Genomic DNA, 17,892 nt, shown 5'->3' with positions numbered 1-17,892 from the left:
GTGTATCTTTGACACTCTGTAACAGCCCCCAGTGCTCTGAGATAAAGCTATGAGCTTCTGGTGTGGAATCAGCCAGAAATCAATTCATTGTCAGCCAGAAATCAATTCATCTCTGAGGAACAGGAAAGGGGTATCTGCACAGGAAAAGCAGCTGATTGATTGTAATCAAGGTAGGGGGAATGGGCCAGATGGACATGGGACCTGGCAGGGCTGGAGCCTTCTCCTGTTCTCCCAGGAAGAAGGAGCTTGCTCCCTTTGTGGCTTTGTTCTACATCCATCACCGAAGGCACTGTTTGACATTTTTCCCTTGCTAGGGATTTTTCCTGCATGGGTTCCACTGAACACCACCCTTCCCCTCCTGCCCAGTGACTGACTGGGAGCTCTGAGCAGAGCCAGCGCTGAGGTTTGGGCAGGCAGTGTTCCCAGTGCACTGATTACAACATATATAAAATAATACTTTGTACAAGTTCAGAGGGAATAATTAAACATTGCTCTCAGCTCTTGGCAGTGACTTTTACAACACTGGGTAATGAGTTATCACATTTTGACCTTTATGTCTAACTCACCTTGGCAACTTGCTGAAAAAACTTTGACCACTATATAATCAAAAATAAGAGAAAAAGGAAAAGGCAGGCACGGGCGCTGCTCCAGCAGGTAAAGATCACAAACACCAGGTACCCATCCAGGAAGTCGCTGAACTACTTCCTAGTGTTGGATTTAATAGCAAATTACCAAAGAGACACTCCACATCACTACAATCTGCACATCAAACCAGGCAGAAAGCAACCCGCAATTATACAATTAGATTGATACACAAGCTTCCCGCTCGTGTTTATTCCCGCTGCCAATCATGCTGCTTACTGGAAAACAAGGGCTGGGAGCTTCCAGCCTGCCTCACTTCCCCTCTGTGCCTGTGCATTTTGAGGGCCTTAACCGATCACATCTCGTTCTTTCAACACCCCGATGAACCCTGCCTTAAGAGCACAGCTTGCCCAGGTACCTTTGGGCTGAACTGAGCTGCCCCTTTATACACGGGGCACAATTTACCCCAGCAGCAGCTCACTGGCTGCAACGGGAGAGTAGAAAAGAACAGATAAATAAGTGTTTACTGTTAGCTGATGAAGGCAGTTGATTGAAATCCAACAAAACCCTTGATTTCAAATGAAAACAATGAAATGAGAATCATTTCACTATGTGGTGGCCTGATAGAAACCATGAAAGGGGAATGCAGCCAGGAGAAGCTGTTGTATTTGAGCTTGGGCTGCTCATAACACAGTGCCTCTCGATGCCTGAATGTTGAGAACATCCCAGGTACTTCAGAAACGTCTGCTTGGTCCAGTTCCACTGCTGACCCCTCAGGTCCCTGTGATAATTCATATTTTCCCAGCCTGTCCTCAGCCACACCTGTTCCAACATGTGTTCCACTTTGTGTCCCTCCAGCACCATCCCCTGACACGTACCCATTCCAGCCAGAACTGCTCCTTTGTGGAGAGCCTGTGCACCACGAGGGCTGTCCTGAGGCAGTGCTCACCTGGCACAGCAGGCTGGCAGAGCCCACAGGGACCTCTCCCCAGGAGCTGTGGGATCACACTGAGGCTGGACAAGGTGGAGGGTTTCTCATCCAGCCAGCCTGTGGGACAGGTGTGGGAGTAGATCAGGGCACCCGCATGTCGTGCCAGCACAGCCTGGAGGGTCGAGGCAGAGGATGCAGAGCCTCCCAGCAGAGCTGGCTGGATGCAGCCCGTGCCTGGCAGGGGTGGTCCCCGGCTGTCACAGCTCTCGGTCCCATCGCTCTGACACGCACACACCACTGTCACTGTTTTACATATTCTGTATATACCTGCAAATAAACCATCTCATCTTAATTATCTTTTCACAAATTTGTTTAGGTGTCTGAGTTTCATTTCGCTTCCCCGCCACACCTCCCACAAAAGAGACCCCCATTTCCCAATAAATGGGGAGATTGTCTCCAAGACCTCTGCAGCACTTCACAGCTCAGCTCTCAGCGACTCACACGTTTTCTGGAGCCCACATCTCACACTGGCAGGAAATTGTTCAGGTGTGGAGGCCCAACTGCTCAGAGGCACCGAATGGCATCTGCAAGAACTCAAGCACTGACAGGACACATCGAAGCACGAGGTACAAACTCGGCGACTCCCCAGCTTGCCATGGCTGTGAGATTCTGCCCTGGTCCCCTCCTTTCCAGCCCATGGGATCAGAGCTCTAACCCTTCCCCTTGGCTTGCTTTACCCTGAGGGTTACCTCCCTGGGCTGCAGGATCTCCAGCTCCTGCATCCACACCACAGCTCCCACGAGCGAATCGGGAACGTCTTCTGCTCCCTTCCCTCCAAGGGAGTTCCTGCTTCTCGGCAGAAATTCTTTTATAACGCCACAGCAGCATTTGGATTGACAAAGCAGCGACACCGCAGACCAGTCTGGGATTCAAAGGAAGCCCTTCCCCTCAGGGTCAGGAAGCCAGCAAGACCTCCAGCTACACTTTCAAAACTACATGGGGATTCACGTGCCTTCTGGTTGTCAAAACAAATGCAGGATTAAACCCAAACGCAGGGTCCTGCAAACACTCGTGGGGCTGCGGTAACTCCAGCTCAGGTCAGAGTGCTCGGGCTGCCAGCCCCACCACCCCCAGCTCCTGCCATTCCAGCCCTGCAGCTGCTACTGCGCTTCCTCGCTGCGCAAAGAGAATTTTCTGTATTTAAGAGGCATTTAGTAGCTGCAAACACCTGGATCAAATCGTGCTCTTCTATTTTTTAACATCACCTAAGGAGAAAGCATTTCTCATCAGCACACAGAGTTCAGCCATGCTGGGGAGGAGCAGCACAGCACTAAGAGCAAAGGTAGAAAATGGAGGATGCAGATTATAAAATTCAGTCACATTTTAAAATTTTCTGCTACAATAATTCACTTTATGTAGAATTAATGTGGCTGATTGAACGTTTGTGCTGTAATTTACTTATAATTAACATTTTATGGTGAACAGATTTCACCATCTCCTTCATGCTGTGAACTCCAAGCCATAGGTCAAAAATAGAGATGAAACAGATAAGCACAAAATATTCTCACTGAAATATTAATGAGATTTTAATTTACTACTTTAAAAATACATCTTTCATCAATGCCTGTATATCAAATCATTATTTTAATTTTTTTTCCACATTGTATTAAAAATATAATGAACTTTCCTAACTGGTTGAAAGACCCTGAAATATCTTTTGTGAAGAGACAGCTCAGGGGAACAAAAAGGTCCGAAGACACAGTTATCAGAAATCTCACACAGGGGCTGGGTGAGAGTCAGCTCCAGCCGAACACACCACCTTCACCCTCAACCAGCTGAAACGGGGGCTCGCCACTCGCAGACCCTGTGGTCCAGCACAGAGCTCCTGCTCTTCCCACCAAGATGTCATTCAAAAGCATAAGGTCAATCCAGAAAAATAATTCAGCTGACAGAAAGCGCATCCTGTGTGGCAGCAGGAGCGGTGGCGTCACTGCCGAGACGTCACGCAGACAAGGTGCTGCTTTGATTCCCATGCCCATCCTTGCAGCCCGGTCTGAAACCTCCAGGACAGGGCTCTGCTGCTGAGGAAGACACCACGAGTCAAAGGAACAATGGTCTGGGGAGGAAGCCGGAAGAAAACTTGTATAAAATTTCCCACCCACTCTCCACGTGCGCTTGAAGCCTGCCCAGAGATGACAGACCACATCTGAATAAATTATTGAGTCATCTGCAATTCATCCCATTTCCTATATTCCAAAGCGCTATCAGACAGGCAACAGAGGACATTCCCGGAACGCTCTGATGACAGAGAATGAAGATATGGGATGACAATGAAAAAGTCAGCAGAAAATCATAAGTCAATGGGACTATTTTATGCTCTTTACTTCCTAGCCTGCACCAGACCATTCAAACAGCTCATTGGAATTTCAAATGAAAAGCTGAATAATACAGGATTATAAATCTGTTACAAACAAACCTAAAACGCATCAAGAGAAATATACATGGAATTTTCCTTCTGAAACTGCTCAGGTTTTTCCTACAGATTTGTTTGCTGGGAATTAGCCACTATTTGTTTTGAGAGTAAAGCTGCCTTTCCTTATTATTCTTTTTAATTTTCTTTTCTTGTTTAGATTGAAGGCCAGCGCCTGCCAGCCCCTTGATCCCTCCAGAGCTTGAAGAATGGAATCCAGACCCTTTCAGCTTTCTCTATGCAGCCATGGGCTAGCTCTCTTTTCCATTTCAAGGTATTATGAATTAAAAAAAAAAAAAAAATTACCTGTGGGAGAAATTTCAAGAGAAACCAGATAGTGAGCAGCATCCCAGCACAGAATGATTCCAAATAGGAAGTTAATTCTCAGCTGCAGAAAGTAGGACCCGGTGGAACAGCAAGAGGATTTCAGACAGGTCTGGAGCCCCCACCCTCCTGTGACATGGGGGAAGCATGTGGGGATCTTTCCAAAATTGTTAGGGGAGATCTCGGGACTGTTCATACAAATATCTCTGCTCGTGGTTAGAACTACTCGTTAGAAGTTCTTTAAAAAAAATTAAAGCCTTAATGTTTCCTGTGAAGTAAACAACTCAGAGCATTTGTAACAAACTACCAGCGGAATCCGAGAGGGGTGAAAGCACTGCTTCTGGAAATGGCAAGGAAAATCCCAAGTTACAAGAAAATACATATTACTACACTAATTTTCATTGGTTTTTGTTTTTAAAACATTTTTCACTGTCACAATGAGGAAAAAAACCCAAACCAAATAAATCCTCAACAACAGGGCAGGGAAAAGCCCCAAAACGCAGCAGCCAAATACTGAACCAAGACTTCCCAAATCAAAGATATAACATGATATTGCAGCAAGTCATCCACAGAAATCTCAGAGAGACTCCAGGAGTTCTCAGGCACTGCCAGGCAGCAGGACCTCGTGCACGGAGCCAGGACACTGCAGCAGCTTTGGGGAGCCTCAGCAGGGCAGGAAGGGGAAGGAGAGGAGCCGCTGGCTGAGGGTCCCCAGGGCAGAGCGCTGCTCTGGGTGCTGGGCCCTGCAGTGACAGAGCAGGACACCCCAGCTGCCCGGGGCTGCAGAGGGAGCTGCCAAAGCCAGGGCTCGCTCTAAAAATAAAATCAAAAAACTGCAACGAGGTCAAAGTCTTCAGCCTTTCGATCGCCTCCCTGGTGCTGACAGACCACCAAGCTATATGGACTCGTCTTTAAATGTTTACAGCATTAATGATGAGAAGCTACTCTGACAGATGGTATCTCTGCGTTTTCTCATTACCAGGACCTCTACTATCATCTTCCAGCACACAAAATTTTTTTCGGCACTTCAGCTAGGCTTCTACTCCAACATTGGGCCAAACCTTGAGAGAGCAGCTCACAGGCATCGGCTCGAAGAAGATTTTAGTGCAAAATCTGAACGAGAACCTTAAATTCTAAGCACCTCAGAAGCCATAATTCACGTCTCGGAACCGTTCTTTACGAAGCCCCTCGTTCAGCTGCAGGAGGCATTGATCCTGGCTGGGGCCTGGGGCTCCCGACAGACGAGCAGCAATGCCACAGCGGGGTCGCACCCCGCGTCCCGCCCGGAGAGCGGGGCACGGCATCCCACGGAGGGATTACACCAGCTTGCTGAGTCTTAAGGAAACAGAAATGAAATAAATACACACATTAACAAACACTTCAAAGATAACACGGAAATCTCACCAGTTGCAGCACATGTCCACTCAGTTTCTTTTTTTTTTCCTGAGTGCCTTTTCCTTAGTGAAAGCCATCAAAGATCATTGTGAATTAGTAATAATTTTTTTTAGCAGCATCGAAGAATTAAAGCGAGAGAGAAAGGGAAGGCATGCAAGGGAGAAAAGGAGGGAGAGAAAGAGAGAGGTTAAGCTCAAAGGCAGAGAGAGCGAAATGGACCAGATTATACAAAATTAAAAAGCAAATACGCACAGACAATTTGTGCCGAGTGATTGCAAGCAATTACAGTCCGGCTTTTCTGGAGGGAAAATTGGGGAGGGGGGGGGAAGGTTATTTCAGCTTAAAAGGAGACTTTATTCATTCCTGATCAGCTTCTCCTACTATTCTCTCTTTTATTCTCGGATATCAATTTTAAAAAAATCACCCTTCAGATGTTACATGTCTAACCCTGGGAATCCCACCCCTGGGCAGAGAGGGAGGATTTCAGCTTCCAATCGGTTCTTTCTATAGCCCTGAAAAAGCAATTTGCTCATAAAGGATAAAAAAAAAAAAAAAGGGAAGGGGGGGGACAGAAAGAAAGAAAAGGAGGGCAAAAAAGGGAAACCACAACAAGGGCATGCGTTCCTCTTGGAGGAGAGCTTCAATTTTACTGTAATTGTCTGAAGAAGAGCTGCTTTGATCTGCAGAATTATTATTATGCTCCAAATGCTGGGCTGCTGATGTCCCATCTGGGCCGGACACGGGCACACCGAGGGGCCGGAGTCCCTCTCCTGGGCCCTGCAGTTGATTCCACGGGGCCCAGCAGGGATTAACCCGGGCTGGGGCAGCAGAGGGACCACGGCAATCTGCCCTGGTGCCTCAGCCTCCTCCATCCCCTCACCAAGCACTGCAATGAGGCTTCTGGGCCTGCACTGGAATTCCTGTCTTACAGCACTGCCTGATTTGTCGGGAACGCCTTCGTTTCTAAATTACAACTAAATCAGCCCCCGTGCTGGAAACGCCCCCCTGCCCCGTGCCACACCAGCTGCCTCTGGGGAACAGAGAAGGACCCGGGGGCACAAGGCCACCAGGGTGGCTACAAGCAGTCAAAAAGCAAGGTCAGTGCCAGTAGAAATTTAGGATTTTCTCTCATCAACTCGTGGTAGCTGACATGCATCAGGATGTTTTCCATGCCCCATATCAAGTCCCGTGTGCCCTGTGCTGCCATCAGAGGGGCTGGGTGTAGGTGCTCATGTGTGGACACAGCCCTCTCTGCCCCTCGCTCTCCCCCATCCCTTCCACTTCAAACATCCCTAACTTCTGCTAAAATTTCATCCGCACAGCCCAACTCTGAGGTGAGGCACAGAACAGCATCCAGGCACTGGTGACAGGATCTGGGCCACCAAGTACTTTTGCAGCTCACTAAGAACAGAATAAGGATGTTGGTATTTTATCAAATGAGGAAAGCACTTTACACCTAGGAAGTTGGAGATATGTTTGACCTTAAAATCTTCCCATTATTACATATACAAAGATCATGCTTTGTATAAGTACAGGTTTCTAAAATCTTATTTGTACAACTTGGTACTGGTAACTGCCAGTCTGCCTTCACATGGAGAAGTCTATGAAAAATGGCACAAATCATTTGTTGAAGTCTCTAACATCTTTCTGAAACAGTTTGCCTGTAAAATATGCAGCACACCCAAAATACACCGAGACGTGGCGTGACACCAACGATTTATTGGCATTAGTCTGGGCTGAGCCCCGTAAGTCACACAGGGGCCCCTCCTTGTGAGCATTGCCCTCATCCCAAAGTCATCAATTACACCTTGACTCCACCGCAGCCCAGCAGGAGCCGTGTATCTATCTCAACTATAAACATACACAATTTTTCAGTCAAAGAGTAATAGGCAAATAGCTGGATTTCACTCATTTTGTGTTCTCCAGGTAGTAAAATAGACACATATTTAATGTACATACCCAAAAGTGCAGTGCCAATAAGTAGGGAGAGTCATATATCCCAGTTAGTTTATGGATGGCTGTATTTTATGGTTCTACTGCTAAAGCTGTATTTGCATGCATCTAAATATAGATAAATATCTGCAAAGCCAGAATCTGCAGACGTGAAATAGAGAACTGGATAAATGCAAGGCAAGACACATGATAAAAATAGTCCTTATTTCTAGATACAATTATGAACTCTTGACTAAAATTACTACTTGCCTATAGGATACCGAGGCTATGCAGTGTCCTCTCGTGCTGATCCTGGAGGTTGCTGTTGGAGCTATCGCTCTTTTGTTTCATAATTTTGCTAATTGGTCATTAAGAAGTCTCTAACTCTAATTCTGCCTTTGCCAGCAACACACCGTGGGCCAGCAAGGAAATTAATCTGCCTCTATCCCTCAGTTTCTCCAACTGCAATACAGGGAAACACAGATCCATCACCAGGTCCTGCAGGAGTTAATCTGTTAATGTTTGTATCAATCAAATTGTCAAGTGCTATTTAAGTGCTTATTATTACTCATACAATAATTCTCTCCTTCTGGGCTCTGTAGGTTTGTAAAAACCTCTTCCATCACACACGTGAGGTTCTGTTGGGGCAGGGGAGATATCTGGGCCGGGGGCTGGCCAAACAGGGCTCTGTGGGCGGATTCCTCACCCCAGGTGCTGCGGAGCACGGCTGACCCCGCGTTCCTGCTGCCTGCTCCTCTGCCGGGGGACACCTGGCCCCTTCTGTGTCACCACAGCACTTCTGCCAGCTGCCCTCTGCCCCGGCTCGGGGAGCTGAGGAGCCTAGGCACACGTTTGTATCTCACCCCGAGGAGCACTACAGACATAACCTTGCAGGAGGAGCATCTTTCCCACGAGGCAACCCTCAGGCAAGGCCTTCGCCTCCCTTCGGCCTGCTCATCCTCCTCCCACACCCTCTCTTTTTCGGCCTGGAGGCACAAACTCTGAGGAGCTGCTCTGTTTACCCAGAGCATCATTTGCTACCACTGCTCCAGGGAGAAATTCCCTTCACTCAGGATGCCTGGCTCTGAAACACCTCGCTGTGAGGTCCTGCTCTGGGGCCCTGTGCTTTGGCCAGCTCCTGCACGTGGGCAGGAGGAAGGACAGACCTTTATTTTACACGGAATCCGTGCTCTTTATAACATTTGCCAGCACCAAAGGCATGCAGCATTCCAGGCACATGCCAGCTGGGATTGCTGGAGCCTGCCTGTACTGGGAGCTTCTTTAAAAATATAGCAGCTTCTCATCTAGTCTGCTCCCAAAATGAATTCTCTCTACTGGCACCAGTGAAGCTAAATACAACTTATAAAATATTGAGCAGATCTTCATATGGAATGCAACTAAAAAAAAGTGACACTTTAATTATTATCTTTATGCTCCAGAAATATCCCATCAATATGAGGAGCAGATAATTCACAGCCACTGTTCCAAGCACTCTGCAGCACCAGGAGCTGAGCTGCTCGTGCCTCATCCTTACCGGGCACACAAACATCAGAGTATCCGTGCACGCAGCCTGTAGTTATTTATCAATTGTTTATGCAGCACTTAGTTATGAATGCATTTAATTTATAAACATTTATATTGTAGAGCACGAGATGATAAATCCAGAAGAAACATATCGACTCATAGAGCACGATCCCCCTGCCTCGTTCAGCCGAGAGCGCTGTCCCTCGTCCAGGTGCCCTGACCTGGACCTTCCTGCCAGCAAGCCCAAAGACCTCACACTTGGGAAGAGCAGTTTTCAGCAAATCTCTTCCATGTGCTGTTTTCCACAGCAGTCCTGAGCATACCAGCTCTGCCAGCCTCTTGAGCTCAGCTAACCCAGTCCTCTGCCCGTGACTGATCCCTGGGGACTCTGTGAGACCCCGTGGCTCTCTACACGTTAGCAAATTACACAACTTTCAAAGTATTTTTGTGTTTTCAAAATAAGCTGTTCTATGTGCAAAACTGCAAACCCTCCAGTCAATCACACCACAGATAAATAAATAAATGTCTGTCCATAGTTTACTGGTTAAAGAGCTGATTTCCCCATTGCTCCAACACGGACAGCTGCCTAAACCCGAAGTCCACCACTTTTGAAGGAAGACATTTATCAGGAGGGTATTTTACCTCCAATTTCTTTTCCTGCCCACTCTTTAGCGTGTTTACCCCGAAGAGTTTAAATTGAACTATTTTTTTGTTTAAACATATATATTTTTATGTTTTCTCAATGTGCTGGAACTTGACAGCACAGGCCAAGCCATGGATGAGCCAACTTCTGTCATGTATACTTACCTTTCCTTAAAACTAAATATGCATTTTAAATAGCATCTTGATTTAAAATCAACATTTCTAATAATTTTGATCTCTTTTTCATTCTCTTCAATAGTCTAGACCCAAATCATCCCTTGGTTTGAGTCTGAGCTTTCTGCCCCCAACATTCTAAAATTATTTGAGCTATTTCTTCTCCTCTAGCAGCTCTGCCAGCTCCGTGTTTGTTCTTCACTTCCAAGGGTATTTTATTTATTTTCTTCACTTTCAGCTATTGAAGATGGCAAGAACAAATTTATATAATGAGCCTTAATAACAGTTTCTCCCATAAAGTTCCCTATTTATCTCCTATTGTAGTGGTTTAGAAAGCACAAAAATGATGGAAAAATACAGGTGTAGTGATAAATCTCTGGGACTGATAGTGAATAATTTAAAACAGCCTTTATCCATGGGGTGATGCTTGGAACTCTCCCACTCTGTGTGAACCTTTCCCAGTCACTTCGACTCCTCCTTCCGTAACACTCACAGTAGCATCCTACTCACAGGATTTGTCACCACACAGACAAATAAAACCCTGTTTGTTCCAAATCTCTGCCATCTCTTGGCCTGAATCTCTTACCCAACAGTCATCGCCTTTCTCCCAATGTTTGTGATGTCCCGGATCAGTCTGGATGAGCTGCTTGTGGGGCACACACACGGCACGTGCTGCCAGCGTGCTCAGGACAGCTCAGGTACCCCACAGCAAAAGGGTTTCAAGTCATCAACAAAGGTTCTTCCGTGGGTACTCCTCTCACAAGCACTACTAAAGCAAACTAGAGAGCCTGAGCAGCAGGAATGACACTGTAAGAGCTGCCCTGAGCCCTGCCAACAGAGCGAGCAGCAGCAGAGCCCCTGAGCAGGCACACCCGGGTGCTCCAGCCCGGCCAGACTCACCCCGGGCTCCGGGCAGCAGCTGCCCCGAGTTCGTGCTTTGTGCAGCACCAGGTACACTCAACCAACCAAAGCCATGTCAGCACTTTGCTCTTCATTATTTACCCACTTTTCATGGTGGTGAGAAATGACTCAAACAAGTGCTGCCTTTGCTCTGAAGACCCCGGTGCAGAGAAGATGGAGCCCACCATTTACTCCCCGCTTTTTTATTTACAGACCAATCCACGGGCAGGTCAGAGTCCAGTGGAGCCCTGGCTCTATCCCCTTTCCCTCCAGCACTAATTAGCAATGCAATCCCACAAAGAGTGAAGTTGCCCGAAACCTCCCCTCACTCACAATGATTTATGTTCAATTTGTACAAATGGAGAAAATGAGATTTCAAATTTCAATGCCATTTCTGCAATGAGGTGATTAAAAGAGAGAGAGGTATTGCGTTCTACTGTATAGAATATTGATCCCAGTGCTATTTTCCTTAGCAATAACCATTAGCTCAGTATTATTTGCAAACCTCTAATGTGAACCTGGAGATGTAATTTACATTTGTGCTTTACTTATTTGCTTTAACAAAACAACACAAAAGCTTTGGGTCTTTCAATCTATCCTTATTGTCAATAAAATTAGCAGTTCATAAAAAAATTAATGTATATGCAAAACCATCACTTCCTTGTAAACTGCACCGAGACTGTAAACGCTGCCCAGAACAAAAGGGAGATAAACTATTAAAAGGCTCTGGCCATTAACAAATTGAATCCCAACCAAATTAAGAGGAGCTCTCTTTTGTCCCCTTCCTTAATTTCCGGGCCCCCGGGAGCCCGGGGAAGTTTTGGCAGCGTCCCCAAGGAGCGGGGCGTTGACAGGGTGCGCGCGACGGGCACGTCTGGCGCTCGGGCACGCGCCCGGCGTGCAGCTGTGCCGGGGACAGCGAGGGGACAGCGAGGGGACAGCGAGGGGACAGCGAGGGGACAGCCCCCGGCCCGGGCACAGCCCCGGCCTGCTGCCGCTCCCTCCAAAGCCATCAGCTGCTTCTGCTGCCTGGCAGAGTTCAGAAGATGAGAACAAGGAAAGAAGAGGGAGAAAGGGGAGAAAAAAGAAAAAGCTAATGACCCATAATTGCCATGATAGTGGAATAGGGCCCGGGCAGCTGTTTTACATTCCCGGTATGTATAGTATGCAAATATCTACAAAGGGCCGACACAGTTTCTCTATTGTGGATCCTGAGGGTAACCAAATTAGCCTTTGGCAACCATGGTAATTGGGAGGTGCTGTTCCCATTAGGAGTCCTGCAAATTATGAAGAAAAATGGACCAAAGGCTTTGTCACAAATAATAATGCTGAGAAGAAAAGAGCAGGCGGCCGGCTTTGCTTGCTTGCTTTTTTTTTTTTATTATTCCTACATTGTGTTGTTAATATCTCCCTGTTTAGTAATAAGAAAACAGTCCTCAGTGCCCTGCTGGACCCTCCTGGGCTTTCCATGGCAATTCTGAGTTGTGGGAATGCTAACCACGGGACAGCAGCATCAGTTGGGAGCTGCCCGAGCAGAAGCCCCCGAGCTCAGGCAGACGAGGCTGCGCTGCCATGAAAAGCCTGGAGCTGCTTCTCTGCCTCGCCCAGGCCGGGAGCACCAGCCACTCTCCCTCCCTTCCTGTCTCCGATGCACGCAGCTAAACACAGATTTGTTCTCTGAACCACCCAACTTAGCTGCACAAGAGGCTCCATTTCCCACTAATTATTTGAATTTGTCTTTCACTCTTCCCGCCTTCTTTGATCATTCCATAATTCTCAATCCCAGCATGCAGAATCCTGTTTGATTGTTATGATCTACTAAAAAATTCACAACTGCCAACTTTTTGAGTGGAGCTCTCAGCTGTGACACCACGAGTCAATGCCAAAAATATAAATGCTGCTGTCTCTAGCACTCCCAGAGCAGAGCTCACTGTTCCCAGACCCTCATGCTGAACTCCCCAGACCAAGACACAGCCATGAGATCAACCCACACGTGCCATCAGCCAGGGGCAGCTCACGCTCCAGTCTCTCTTCTGTCCTGCACATCTCGAGAGTTTTGGAAAACATCACACTTACAATGAGAATCTCACTTGCTTTTGTATTTCTTCCCTAAGTCAATGTTTTCCTAACTGGCAGCATGAACAGTCCTTTTTCAAGGAACGGGAGAGCATCCAGGCCTTTTAATATCAAGAAGATTCAGAATGATTTCAGGAATCCACACTGAGTGTGGTGGCAGTAAGACCCAAATTGGAGAGTTTTATTAAAAAAATATTTACAAAACAAGTCTCACAAAGAGCAGTCGTGTTTTCATCTTTCATGCCAGGACTAACTCTTCACCTTACAACCGTTGCAGCCCAAGCCTTAAGTCCATATCTTTATTTTTTCATGGTTTCCCCTCAGGGCCTCTTTAAAGAGCCGGCAGAAGAGTCACTTCCCCGCTGGTGCAGTTGGCACGACTGCAAGTGTACTTAAAGTTTGCGTCTGATCAGGTTATGTGTATTGGATCTGAAACCAGTTAGTCAATTCTTCCCGGTCCCTAAGTGGCGATTTGTGGTAATGTCTACATCAATACTCACAGAGCTGCGAGCTGCTTTACGTAAAGCAAATGTCTGCAGGATGGAGGGGCTGCTCCGAGGGCTGCGGCTGAGCAGGAGCCGGAGCCCGCGGGGGCTGCAAGGCCCGTCCTTCACCCGCCCTGTGCCCAGTGCCCGGGCAGCCTCGCTCCGCGCCACCGGCCCCTCGGGCTGCCGCCTGCCACAGCTCGCTCTGTTCATCCCAAATATTCCTTCTCCCTTTCCAGCACCAGTCCTGATCCCCCTCCTGCATTTCCTTACCCCCTGGGCTCCAGAGGGTGGACACAGGTCACAAATTGGAAACAGCAGAAGGTCAAGAAAACAAACCGACCAACCACTCCACACCAAAGCAAAGTGCAACAGAAAATTAGAGAAGGAAAAAAGATGTCATAGCATGGGAAAATTATGATTAATGAAAAAGCAGGGGGTGGCTTCTGTTCAAACTACAAACAGCAGAGAACAACTCTGAGCAATAAACAATATTGGATTAGGCTTTTCCAATAACAGCTTTTTTCTTTAGTATTTTTCTCTTTGGTCGCAAACAGAGCACAAACCCTTCAAAGCAAGGATTATCTTTGTTTGTGAAACGCACAGCAACACAAGCTGACCTCTGCGAGGCCTCGGGCATCAGGGACCCGCACACACCCACAGGTGTGCTCTTCTGGGGAGAGCTTCCTTACAGGGCCACTGCTCTGAGAGATGCCACGGACGCGGGCAAAACACGAGCCAGCTCCTGTCGTAGCCCACGTCTCCTGCACATTGCTGCTTCTGCTTGGAATGGAGTAAAAAGGCCATGGCTTCCACAGCAGCTATGCAGCAATTTACACCTTGTAAGTCATTTACATACACTGCCTGAAGTGTAAAATCTGGGAACTGTCAGCAAACCCCAACTTGGCAAAAATCGTTGCTATTTATTACAGTAAAGTGCTTTCTGTATGGCAAGAGCTGGCTCTGATACATCACATCTCAAACAAAAATATAGAATAAATGAACTCCCAAGATCGCTTCCAACCTGTTTTCCAAGACTTAACAAAGAAAAACAGCAAAGCACAAACCCTATGGAGCAGCCCTGCCAGTCCACCCCTTTGGAGCACACAAATTCCTCCTCTGCACCAGCACGCAAAAAGCTCCTGTGCTCCGAGCTGCCCCAGCATTGAAGATACTACTTCAGACCCTCAGTCACACCATCTAAGACTTAATTTTAAACAAACAATAAAATCACCAGAAAAAAAAAAAACCTCATTTGCCAAACTACAGCAAAGAAAATATTCCCAAATCTACCAAATCTCCGCACCCTCAGTTCTTGCACACAGGCAAGGAGGGTTCGAGCAGAGTCATTCAGGGGCTTTGCAAACTACAGCTTCACTTTCTCTTTCAAACAGAGGCAAGGAGAGTTATTTTGGGAGGAAAGGGAAGGCTGGAAATACTGTTTATTTGCACAAACAATTTTCCTTCGAAAGGAACAATTACTGACCCTCTTTCTTTGGAAGTTCCCATTGATCTCAGTGGGAGAGCAAGCCAGGCTGAGCAGGACCAGCCCCTGTGGAAGGCTCAAAGAAAAGCAAGGGGAGAGAAGCAGAGATGCTTGTTCCGAGGCAGGTACTCGCAGTATTTGTTTATGGCAGAGACATTTTAAACTGATCTGGCTGTTGCAGGTCTGGGCCATGGAGCCAGCAGTGCTTTGTTCTGCTTTTGGGGTCCACTTCAGCTTTATACTCAGTTTTGTTCTTCTTTCTAGATCAAATAGCAAATAACTGGCAGGAATCCTGTAAATCTGAAAGGATGCTTGTTTATTTCCCACATTTTTCTCCTACATTTTCAGGGATTAGTGCATGTAATATTTTAATACTGTGGCATACATTTGCATGAGAGGGAGAGCCCTTACATTTACACACGTACAGTGTGTGTGATCACAATATCCACGTGATTAGAGAAAGGACATGTGGCGAAATGCACTTAACACAAGCCTGTTTGGGGCTCAGGGCCAGCTCTACCCAGTGAGATGCAGCAGCCAAGTCTGGATTTTTCACCAGAAAAGAGAGAAAAACCTGTACTTCTAACAGATCTGGTATCCTCTTTCTGTTCCTGAGAAATAAGCTTGAAGGTCCTTATTCTGTGAGAAGTAAGTTTAAGATTTGGGGTGGTTTAGGATCAAAAAACATTAATTTGTTTTAAAGACTTTTTAAACTAAAAAAATTCAATTTCTAACTTTTTTATCTGAGTTGCATTATGGCAGGTTATGTAGTAGATTTATGGGACAGAAAGGGACTTCATAAAATGCTTAAACACATATTAAAAGAAGAAAAATCATTAAACTATAATAGTCAAAATAAGGTTAAATCAAATCTAAAGCCCATCTCAGTAATTTTCTTCATGAAGCCTATGCAGGCATCAGTACTTCTGCTAATGACACAGAAAGGAAAAAGACAGAAGAAAAAGTGGGATATATGGAATATTCTGGAACAAAGAAAATAGAGATGGGAGTTACTACAAAAGTTACTGTATATTTATTCAGTCAGGGCCGGAGTCCATCGCTAGGAAGCCTTGAACCTGTGGGGTCCTCACCCAGCTGGACTCCAGCAGCCCACACTGTCCTGCCTCCTCATTCCCCCTGGGAAGGACAGAGCAGTTTTCCTAATTCAGGCCTCCTCTCTACTCAAAAATGCGGGCAGGATTTATTTCAGGAGATTAAATGACCGAAGACTGTCCTGCAGAAGAGCCGTAAAACAGGCTGCACACACAAGGTGAAGGAAGCGTTACCCAACAAAATGGTTGAGCACTTCAGAAACATGAGAGAGGACCAATATTTGGTTTGCTTGGGGTTTTTTAATGTGTAGAATCCCAGATTGTTAAGGTGGGAAAGGACCTTTAGGATCATGAAGTTCAAACCCAGCAGGACCACCATGTTCACTGTCCAACCCTCAGCTACAAGCAGCTGAATGAATTTGGGCCATTTCTGACTGAAATCGTGGGGTTTTGCCACTGCTGGGTTCTCACAGCAGCGAGAACCTGCTCACAGCTTGGTCATGGTCCCGCACTCGCTGAGAAGGATGGACACCCTTTGGGAAAAGGCCAGAACGTTTGTCCCACAGCAGTCTCTGGGACCAAAGAGTTCAGCAAATCGCTGGCTCAGATCTAGGCTGACGGGATGAACTTCAGTTCCTTCCCAATTTTAGCCCTTCCAGCCATCACTCAACACCTGGGCAAGAACCAGGTCACAACATCTAATGGGCTTTGACCATCATCAGAGAGTGAGAGCAGAGGGAGAACCCTGCCCAGACCCTGGCAGGCTCGCTTGGCCCTTGTGCCCATAGAAATGGTGTTGGAGGCAACAAAAAAACCCACAAGCTCATTCCCTCTGAGTTGGAAAGGAAAATGTCCCTCATTTACTCATCCAGAGGTCACGTCATTCTGTTTCCCAAATACCACATTAGAAAAGAGAAAACAAGCAAACAAAATAACTGTTCTTTGATTAAATTCAAGGATGGGTTAAAATTGATTAAAAATAAGAGGAAGAATTTTGGTTATGGAAATTTCAAGTGTCTCTCCCTCCTCACGTCCTTTCCGTCTCTCCAATAATGACTCCAATCCCTGCTGGCAACGTTCCTCTCTTTCCACTAGAGATGTGACACGGGACAGCTGGGAAGAGGAGACCAGCAGCCTGACCTGCACCAGGCCACTCCCCTCTGGTCACTGGGCAATTCAACAAAGTATTTGAGCAGGAAAATGCTCTTTTCCCCCCTTTTTTTAAAATACCATGACTACATCTGTCTGGGAGGTCATCTCCTTATGCAAAACCAACCCTAAAGTGACAGTGTTCACTGTGAAAAAATACTGCAATGGTTTAAAAAAAACAACCAACCAAACCAAAACAACTTAAAAAAATCAAGCTGAAAGAGCAAAACGAAATACCTAAGGGGGACCTGGGCCGAGCAAAGACAAAGCAATGGACTGGACCCACCTGGAGAGCAAAGCTGGGTGGCTTTGTGGCGGGAGGAACGTCCGCTCGGGCGCATGTGGCTGGAGAGCGTCTGCGGCCGCGCCGGAGCCGCGCCGAGCGCTCCACGTCTGCCCACGGCCCCGGCACGCCGTGGAGATTGGCTGCCGAGCCTGCCGGGGAGGGGGGACCCACTGCGAGCTGCTGGGGGGATCTGCCTGCCTGGGGAGAGGGGCTTCCAATTTTTTATTTTATTTTTTTATTTTATAAGCCGCATACATGGAATGCAAAACCTCCATTTATTCCTTCTGGGTCATATGAGGGAGCCACTGGCGAAGATAATAATATATGAAGCAAGAGAACGAGAGGGAGAAAGAGGGAGGGAGGGGAGGGAAGGAGGGAGGAAGGGAGAGAGAAGCAAAAGGCTTTCTATTATTCGGGACACTGGTGATGCACACTGAGGCAGTTGGAAGATTAAATTAAGTATTATATCTGCTGACCCCATTGC

General features: G+C 46.9%; 1 protein-coding gene across 5 annotated transcripts in view; it reads right to left on the bottom strand.

Moving 5' to 3' along the window:
• Positions 1-17,892, bottom strand: part of ZFHX3 (zinc finger homeobox 3) — a 385,515-nt gene that overhangs the window by 235,643 nt on the left and 131,980 nt on the right. Inside the window, exon 1 of one of the 5 annotated variants that reach the window (XM_038147762.1) lies at positions 5,712-5,866. The exons of the other annotated variants lie outside the window; for them this stretch is intronic. The gene's annotated coding sequence lies outside the window, so the exon portion shown is untranslated. Of the gene's footprint in view, positions 1-5,711; positions 5,867-17,892 lie in introns of those variants that run through there. 5 annotated transcript variants of the gene reach the window in all.

Source organism: Motacilla alba, chromosome 11 (assembly GCF_015832195.1).
Source record: "Motacilla alba alba isolate MOTALB_02 chromosome 11, Motacilla_alba_V1.0_pri, whole genome shotgun sequence".
In the NCBI taxonomy this organism is placed as follows: domain Eukaryota; kingdom Metazoa; phylum Chordata; class Aves; order Passeriformes; family Motacillidae; genus Motacilla; species Motacilla alba.
The sequence above is the reverse complement of the archived record's forward strand: the minus strand, read 5'-3'. Positions and strand labels throughout refer to the sequence as shown.